Source organism: Macaca mulatta, chromosome 5 (genome assembly GCF_049350105.2).
Source record: "Macaca mulatta isolate MMU2019108-1 chromosome 5, T2T-MMU8v2.0, whole genome shotgun sequence".
In the NCBI taxonomy this organism is placed as follows: Eukaryota; Metazoa; Chordata; class Mammalia; order Primates; family Cercopithecidae; genus Macaca; species Macaca mulatta.
The window spans coordinates 2,165,062-2,172,008 of NC_133410.1; the positions used below are offsets into that span (position 1 = coordinate 2,165,062).

The window sequence follows — 6,947 nt, forward strand, 5'->3', positions numbered from 1 at the left end:
CTGGGTGTGGTGGCAGGTGCCTGTAATCCCAGCTACTTGGGAGGCTGAGGCAGGAGAATCGCTTGAACAGGGAGGCAGAGGTTGCAGTGAGCCAAGATTGTGCCACTGCACTATAGCCTGGGCAACAGAGCAAGATTTCATCTCAAAAAAAAAAAAAAAAAAAAAAAAATTATAGAGAAACCTGTTTCTACAAATCACAAAATGGTTCTCATCTATAAAATACTGATATGTGATCGTTCAAATTGCTTGCTAGAAATTAAAATTACCAAGAGTTAAACCTAGGCCGGGTGCAGTGGCTCATGCCTGGATTCCCAGCACTTTGGCTGAGGCAGGTGGATCACTAGAGGTCAGGATTTCGAGACCAGCCTGCCCAACAAGGCAAAACCCTGTCTCTACCAAAGAAAAAAATACAAACATTAGCCAGGTGTGGTGGCACGTACCTGTAGTCCCAGCTACTGGGGAGGCTGAGACAGGAGAATCACTTGAATCCGGGAGGTGGAGGTTGCAGTGAGCCTAGATCATGCCACTGCACTCCAGCCTGGGTGACAGAGTAAGACTCCGTCTCAAAAAAAGAGTTAAACTTCTAATTAATATATATAATTCTGTATATAAAGTGTACCAAAAAGATGTGTTTTATGAGAAAAATTATAAGAAAGGCACAAATCTTTCTGGTGTGGAGACTGGAGACGATGTGCAGAAATGGCACCTTGAAAGGGGAAGGAAAAGAAGGAAGAACAGGTCATCAGCCTCGGACCTCAGGTGGCTGAAGGAGAGAATGTATTTGGTGTCCGCCATATCTTTGCATCCTTCAGTGACACTTCTGTCCATGTCACTGATCTTTCTGGCAAAGAAACCATCTGCCGTGTCACTGGTGGGATGAGGGTGAAGGCGGACCGAGACAAATCCTCGCCATATGCTGCTATGTTGGCTGCCCGGGATGTGGCCCAGAAGTGCAAGGAGCTGGGTATCACTGCCCTACGCATCAAACTCCAGGCCACAGGAGGAAATAGGACCCAGGACCGGGGACCTGGGGCCCAGTCGACCCTCAGAGCCCTTGCCCGCTCCGGTATGAAGATCGGGCAGATTGAGGACGTCACCCCCATCCCCTCTGACAGCACTCGCAGGAAGGGGGGTCACCATGGTCACTGTCTGTGAACAAGACTCCTCAAAATATTTTGTTAATAAATTGCCTTCATGTAAAACAAAGGCACACATATGTATTATTTATTGAGAAAAAGGAATAATTTTAAGGTTATTTCAAAATATGGATTCAGGAAGGAAACAGAAACAAGATAAAAAGGAACCAGCAAGTATGAGAGAGAGAGAGAGAGAGAGAGAGAGAGAGAGAGAGAGAGAGATGAAGAGCGTCATGGGAGTGAAGATGCAGTTTTGGTAAGAAACATTTTTTCTTTTTTGAGATGGAGTCTCACTCTATGACCCAGGTTGGAGTGCAACGGTGTGATCTCGGCTCACTGCAACCTCTGCCTCCCGGGTTCAAATGATTCTCCTGCCTCAGCCTCCCCAGTAGCTGGGATTACAGGCGCGTGCCACCATACCCAGTTACTTTTTGTATTTTTAGAAGACATGGGGTTTTGCCATGTTGGCCAGGCTGGTCTTGAACTCCTGACCCCAGGTGATCTGCCGGCCTCAGCCTCCTAAAGTGCTGGGATTACAGACATGAGCCACTGTGCCTGGTCCGTAAGAAAGATTTTTAAAAGAGAATAATTTTGCATGAGAAAGAATCTGATATGGTAATTTTTTGTCCTAAAGTAGAATCTCTAGTTATTTAAGAAAGAGAGGCTGGGCACGGTGGCTCATGCCTGTAGTCTCAGCTGCTTGGGAGGCTAAGGAGGGAGGATTGCTTGAGCCTGCAACGTCCAGGCTGCAGTGAGCCATGATCCTACCACTGTACTCAGCCTGGGTGACAGAGCGAGACCTATTTAAAAAAAAAAAAAAAAGGCCGGGCGCGGTGGCTCAAACCTGTAATCCCAGCACTTTGGGAGGCTGAGACTGGCGGATCACGAGGTCAGGAGATCGAGACCATCCTGGCTAACACAGTGAAACCCCATCTCTACTAAAAAATACAAAAAAATTAGCCGGGCGAGGTGGTGGGCGCCTGTAGTCCCAGCTACTCCAGAGGCTGAGGCAGGAGAATGGCAGGAACCCGGGAGGCGGAGCTTGCAGTGAGCTGAGATCCGGCCACTGCACTCTAGCCTGGGCGACAGAGCGAGACTCCGTCTCAAAAAAAAAAAAAAAAAAAAAAAAAAAAAAAAGGAACAAAATAAAAGAAAAAGAAAGACAAGGCAGAAAGTTGAAGGATATCGTCAAGGCTCTGAGAAGTTGTGATAAGGTTCACAAAGGATGAATTTATGAAAGGAATTTGTGTGTGATCCAGTTGGTTATAATTAAGAGAATTATTTCTAAGTTTTTCTGAAGATTGAACTTTTCATCCCCTATGTTATTTATTTTTATTTATTTTTAAATTTTGTTTGAGATGGAGTCTCACTCTGTTGCCCAGTCTGGCGTGGAGTGAAGTGGCACGATCTAGGCTCACTGCAACCTCCGCCTCCCAGGTTCAAGTGATTCTCCTGCCTCAGCCTCTCAAGTGGCTGGGACTACAGGCGTGCACCACGACTCCTATTTATTTATTTATTTTTAGTAGAGATGGAGTTTCACCACATTGGCCAGGCTGGTCTATAACTCCTGATCGCAAATGATCTGCCCACCTCAGCCTTTCAAAGTGCTGGGATTACAGATGTGAGCCACCACGCCTGGCCACATACTCTATGTTATTTATTTGTTTACAAAATTTTTAAAGGTTGGCTGAAATGCCTGGGCTTCAGTGACCCTCCCACCTCAGCCTCCTGAGTAGCTGGGACCACAGGCACATGCCACCACATCTGGCTTGGTCCCCTGCCTTAGAACAAAGTTTTCTTGAGCTAGTGGTCTGCTCATAGTAAAACTGCAAGAGGTTTAGATTTTTAATTCTCTGCAGTACTTTTCTGTTTTTTTATTTTCTCCATTTAATTTCCCTTGTTTCAGGTCAGAAATGCTGTCTTCTTCATTTAGAGTGGAAATTTCATTCCTTGAGGTAGAGCTTTCCTCTTAGAGCATCTCAGACTCGTGTTTCAGAAGTTCAGCTTTTGCTACATCTTGCAGCCTGTGATTCTCAGGACACGCACCCCTGCCTCCAGCTCCTTCTCCCCATCAGAGGGCCTGGGATGGTGACGCTGTGCTTCAGCCTTTTTGTCAGCTCCTGTATCTCTCCCCTCTGATTCTAACTCTTTGTTATGAGCTGATGCTGAAATGTCTGTCTTGAAGACCTGGAAAAACAATGTTTTCTTCCCGTATAATTTCACCCGTCTTCCTGGGTTTTCTTGATGTGTCTGAATTGTCCGTGTAACCAGGAAACTTCTCCTGCTTTTGGTTTTCCTAACAGCCACGTATTCTCCTGCTCAAGCTACTAACTGTCTCGTTTACATTCCTCTCTAATACGGTGTGCGCTCAAAACCTTGGACACACGCACACTCTTCCCGTGTCTGGTTAAACTGAGTACATTTTCATCAGGTTTGACTTTCAGGTAAACTAAACGGGTGTCCCATAAGTGGAAGAAATCACATGGCAGGAGGTTCTTCTTTACCTTTTTGGTGACTGGCCTCAAAAAACAAAGATTTTCAAGATAACTTCCTGAGTTGCCTTTATTTGTTTTTTAAATTACTTAGGAAAACTGAGTTTTGAAAGGGTTGTTTTTTTAATCCATGTATCTTTCTGTATTGCTTTTGAAGTATTTGACTATCACTCTGGTTAAATAAATGACTGTTATTTCACAGTGACCTGTGATCCTGTTTTGATCAAGTGTTTTGAACCTTTTGACATCTTTGGCAGCTGGAAGACTCAGGGTGGGTGGAAGACACCAGCGAGCCAGGAGGTGGGGAGAAGCCCTGGCTATCTGCAGAACCGGGCAGGTCTCAGCTGAGGGAGGCCTGTGGCCCAGCAGGAGGCCCAGCAGCTGGTGGGAGTGGGCAGGGGAATGCCCTGGTGGGGGAGTTGGGAGGGGACAGGGGACCTTGAGGGTCTCAGCTGCGTCAGGGCTTGCACTTCCACTGGAGTTGAGAGGGGAGCTGTGAAGCCTCCTGCTTGGTGGCAGTGTCTGATGTGATCCCAAAGGCCCCTCTGCCACTCATAGCTGCCAGGAGGCTCATCCCACAGCCCGTGGTGCCTGTGCTGCCCACAGAGGCAGGAGGACGGCTAGAACCCAGGAGTTCGAGACCAGCCTGGGCAACATAAAGAGACCCTGTCTCTAAAAAAATCTAAAAATTAGCCAGGCATGGTGGCACGTGCCTATAGTCCCAGCTATGTGGGAGGCCAAGGCACGCTGTCTCTCCAACAAACAAACAAACAAACAAAACAAAAAAACAAACAAGGAGAGGACACTAAGCTAAGTGAAATAGGCCAGTCCAGCCACAAAAGGACAAACACTGTGAGATCCCACGCAAGTGAGGCCCCAGAGTGGCCACATTCATAGAGAGAAAGTAGAGGCTGCGGGAAGCGGGGGGACGATGGGGAGTTATTGCTTAAATGAGGACATTTTACCAACATTTTAAAATAAAGTTCTCTCTGACTGCTTTGTGGAGACTGGACTACAGGGGGCTGGAAAAAGGGAGACAGTGAGGAGGCGACTCCCCAAGCCCAGGTGAGGGGCTGGGACCAAGAGCAGAGAGGCATGGGGTGGAGAGAATTCCCAGGGCTGTAGGGATGGAGCTGACAGGGCTTCTGGAAGGATTGTTGAGGGCTCAGGAAAGGGGACATGGAAAGGCGAGGAACAGGTATCGCTTAGAAACACCCGGGAGGAGCAGGCAAAAATGGGAGGGAGGGGACCCAGACCCGACAGGAGCGGGCTCCAGACGGAAAGGGGTAGGCACTGGCCGGCCGGAGAGGTGCGGGTCGCCGAGGGGGCGCCAGGTTTGTTTTGTTTGGATGTGAGGGAATCTCAACCCGTTTGCTAGAGAGAACCGTAGGGTGGGGGCTGTGCCTTGGGAGGAGGCGGCTGGGAGGAAGCGAAGGTGCACGGGCGGCCCGACGGCACAGCGATGTCCCCAGGAGAGGAGGGGGAGAGGGAGTGTGTCGGGCGGCGGTGGCCTGAGGAAATAGGTCCTCAGGCCCTGGGTGCCCGGGACGTGGGAGAAGGTGCGTGAAGGGTGTACGAGGAAGGGGGTGCGGTGAGGCCGAAGGCAGCCAGGGGCCACATCCAGACCCTGGGAGGGGGGGCAGCAAGCCCGAGACTCCTGGCGACCCAGATGCACCGCCGACTGAGGCCCAGCCCACCTCGCTTCTGCGGAGGCGTTTCCCTTCCCCGCAGGGACGCGGCCATCTGTGGGCGCTAGAGGCAGGGGTGACAGGGCAGGTTTCGAGGGGGCGCAGCGTGGGACCGAAGGGGAGAAGGACGCCTGCGGCCCAGCACGTCCCCGGAGGCACGTCCCCCCCAGGGCTCAGCGGCCCCGGCGACCGCGTGGGGCTCCCCCTCTACGGCTCCCGCCCCACCGGGGGACTGCGACGGCCTGCTCCCGGGCTCGGGGCTCCGGGTGGAGAAGAGCGCGGAAGTGCGCACTAGCCCGACACTGCCGCTGCCTCCCCGGGCGCCTGGGACACCAACCCGCAGCCCCCACCCATCCCCTCGGGCCCCGCCTGCGTTTCAGCGCGCTAGGGATGCAGTGCACCCCCGAGGCGTGACCAGGTCCCCGAAGCCCGGCGTCGGCCCAACCCGGAGGAGGCAGCAGCGGTCATGGGCACGCTTCCCCAGCCCACCGTCCCAGCCCCGCTCAGGGTCAGGACACCGTGTCCCGCCTGGGCAGGGGCGGCTCTGACCACGCGAGAAGCAGGTGCGTCCGCGGTCCCAGCTTGTGCCGGGAAGACCACCGGCCAGAAGCCCAGAGGTTGGGGATACAAGTCGGCTAGGCGGCGGAGGGGGCGCCCGAGGCTGGGGGTCCTGCACGGCGAGAGGGGCGGCCTCCCGGTAGGGGTGCGGCTCCGCCCACCAAGAAGAGGGTCTGGCGGGAGGTGTGGTTAGTCCCTGAGCTCCCGGCCAAAGCGCGGACTGCTGTGGCGGGGGCGGGGGGGGGGGGGCGCCAGCACCCACGTGGGCCTGGGACGCCTTCTGCGGAGGCCACGGCCTGTGTAGGTGTCGGCGTGGGGCCTGGCTCCGACGTCTGAGACCATCTCTCCCAGGGCGTCCGGGGCCCAGATTCGCACTTGCCGGGCGCCCCCAGAGACCACTGGAGGCACCGCGCTCTTTAAGGCCAACAGCCCTGAGTTCATGGGGCTGAAATCGGCACAGAGAGGCGAGGACCTGTGGTTGGGGCTCCCGGCAAGCGGTTCTCCGGGCTCCGAGGACACTGAGAGGAGGAGAGGAGGACCCTGGGGAAGGGGTGGGCAGCCGGGAGGGACCGAGGAGGCTGGTGCCCACTCTGACGCCCGAGGATCAACGAGAGGCTGGGTCAGGGAAAGGCCGGGCGAGGGCCGATCCCCCGAGCTGATCCCCCAGGCCAGCTCTCTCCGGGCGGCGCGACCCCACACTGGACACTACCCGCCCGGGGTCGGAGGCCAGGCTTTTGCATGCACCGCTCCCCGCCACTCGCGAACATCTAGCAGCTCCCTCAGGATCGCCCCCGACCTGCTGAGATCCAGCCAAAGATCTCCCACTTCCTCAGCTTTGCTTCGCCGGCAGTGCGCCCTGGAGGTCTCGCCCTGGCGCCGCCTCCTCCAGGCAGCCCTCTAGACTGCATCGGCCATGGGCCTGGACGCTGCTCCCGGGGCAGCTCCCGGCCAGGGTTAGGCACACCCGATTCCTGGAGCGTCCTAGGTGCCTCTAAACGCGTGGCCAGCGCAGTCTCGGGTTTCCATGACGACGACGTCTGATGGGGAACCCGGGCGGGGTCGGGTCGGAGCGC

General features: G+C 54.3%; 1 pseudogene across 1 annotated transcript; it reads left to right on the forward strand.

Moving 5' to 3' along the window:
• Positions 1-690: 690 nt before the first annotated feature.
• Positions 691-1,206, forward strand: LOC711714 (small ribosomal subunit protein uS11 pseudogene; annotated as a pseudogene). The gene has a single exon (XR_091904.3). The product of XR_091904.3 is annotated as a small ribosomal subunit protein uS11 pseudogene (transcript).
• Positions 1,207-6,947: the final 5,741 nt, after the last annotated feature.